Source organism: Petromyzon marinus, unplaced genomic scaffold (assembly GCF_048934315.1).
Source record: "Petromyzon marinus isolate PM22_M1 ecotype Great Lakes invasive population unplaced genomic scaffold, UKy_Petmar_22M1.pri1.0 PM_G_Scaffold_8, whole genome shotgun sequence".
NCBI classification, from domain to species: Eukaryota; Metazoa; Chordata; class Hyperoartia; order Petromyzontiformes; family Petromyzontidae; genus Petromyzon; species Petromyzon marinus.
In genome coordinates, this window is record NW_027423035.1 from 5,247,501 (window position 1) to 5,250,000 (window position 2,500).

Below are 2,500 nucleotides of genomic sequence, written 5' to 3' on the forward strand. Positions count from 1 at the left end.
TGGATTCTGCCTCTTGAAAAGCCCATTAACTTCTCCCTCCTGAAAGGAGAGAGTCGTTTCTGTAGTATGGGTGGGGGATGGGGCCTCTTGGGTGGGAAGGGGTGGTTCAGGACAGTCCAATTGTCTTTCAAATCTACGGTAGAACTCGTTCAGGTCGTTGGCTAGGCGGGAGTCGTTAGTGGTGTGGGGCGCTCTGGGTTTGTAGTTGGTGATGTGCCTGAGCCCTTTGGCAGACAGAAGCAGCGTCGTTAGTAGAGAACTGGTGTTTTAGTGTCTCTGAGTACAGTCGTTTAGCCTCTCTCACCGCTTTGCTAAACCTGTTCTTCGACTCCTTGAATCTGTCTCTATCCCCACTCCTAAACGCTTCCTCCTTCTCCAACCTCAACCTTTTGAGCTTTGCTGAGAACCAGGGCTTGTTGTTGTTAAAGTTCACCCTGGTACGTGTTGGGATACAGCAGTCCTCACAGAAGCTGATGTACACAGCCTCTGTGAGTTCATCCAGACTATTGGTAGCAGTCGTGAACATATCCCAGTCAGTACAGTCTAAGCACGCCCGCAAATCTTCCACAGCCTCACTGGTCCACTGTTTAGATGTCCTCACAGCAGGTTTACAGAGTTTTAGTTGCTGCCTGTATGCACGAATCAGGTGGACCAAGGGAGTTCTGTGCGAGCCGAACAGCCCCGTGACCCACAAGAGAAACATCCCCGCCAAATTCGAGCGTTTGACGGGGTCTATCCGTGAAAAAATATTCACGTTTTTGAGTGCACATGCATTTCTGCTGCAAATGCCTCTGGAAGTTTCATGCCGTTCGTATGCCAATTGTGGCAACACGAAAATGACCCGTTTTCCCATTCCGAGGGATTTCTGTGCGACCCTAACAGCCCCGTGAGCCACAAGAGACACATCCCCGCCAATTTCTAGCGTTTCACGGGGTCTATCCGTGAAAAATATAGACGTTTTTGAGTGCACATGCATTTCTGCTGCAGATGCCTCTGGAAGTTTCATGCCGTTCGTACGCAATGTGGCAACACGAAAATGACCCCTTTTCCCATTCCGAGGGATTTCTGTGCGACCCTAACTAACAGCGCCCGTGAGCCACAAGAGAGACATCCCCGCCAATTTATAGCGTTTCACGGGGTCTATCCGTGAAAAATATAGACGTTTTTGAGTGCACATGCATTCCTGCTGCAAATGCCTCTGGAAGTTTCATGCCGTTCCTATGCAATGTGGCCACACAAAAATGACCCGTTTTCCCATTCCGAGGCATTTCTGTGCGACCCTAACAGCCCCGTGAGCCACAAGAGAGACATCCCCGCCAACTTCTAGCGTTTGACGGGGTCTATGCGTGAAAAATATTAAAATTTTTGAGTGCACGTGCCTTTCTGCTGCAAATGCCTCTGGAAGTTTCATGGCGTTCCTATGCAATGTGGCAACACGAAAATGACCCCTTTTCCCATTCCGAGGGAGTTCTGTGCCACCCTAACAGCCCCGTGAGCCACAAGAGACACATCCCCGCCAATTTCTAGCGTTTCACGGGGTCTATCCGTGAAACATATAGAAGTTTTTGAGTGCACATGCATTCCTGCTGCAAATGCCTCTGGAAGTTTCATGCGGTTCGTACGCAATGTGGCAACACGAAAATGACCCGTTTTCCCATTCCCAGGGATTTCTGTGCGACCCGAACAGCCCCGTGAGCCACAAGAGACACATCCCCGCCAATTTCTAGCGTTTCACGGGGTCTATCCGTGAAAAATATCAATTTTTTTTTGACTGCACATGCATTTCTGCTGCAAATGCCTCTGGAAGTTGCATGCGGTTCGCATGCAATGTGGCGACACGAAAATGACCCGTTTTCCCATTCCGAGGGATTTCTGTGCCACCCTAACAGCCCCGTGAGCCACAAGAGAGACATCCCCGCCAATTTCTAGCGTATCACGGGGTCTATCCGTGAGAAATATTCACTTTTTTGAGTGCACATGCATTCCTGCTGCAAATGCCTCTGGAAGTTTCATGCGGTTCGTATGCAATGTGGCGACACGAAAATGACCCGTTTTCCCATTCCGAGGGATTTCTGTGCCACCCTAACAGCCCCGTGAGCCACAAGAGAGACATCCCCGCCCACTTCTAGCGTTTCACGGGGTCTCTCCGTGAAAAATATCACATTTTTTGAGTGCACATGCATTCCTGCTGCAAATGCCTCTGGAAGTTTCATGCGGTTCGCATGCAATGTGGCGACACGAAAATGACCCGTTTTTTCCCATTCCGAGGGATTTCTGTGCCACCCTAACAGCCCCGTGAGCCACAAGAGACACATCCCCGCCAATTTCTAGCGTTTCACGGGGTCTATCCGTGAAAAATATTCAATTTTTTGACTGCACATGCATTTCTGCTGCAAATGCCTCTGGAAGTTTCATGCGGTTCGCATGCAATGTGGCGACACGAAAATGACCCGTTTTCCCATTCCGAGGGATTTCTGTGCCACCCTAACAGCCCCGTGAG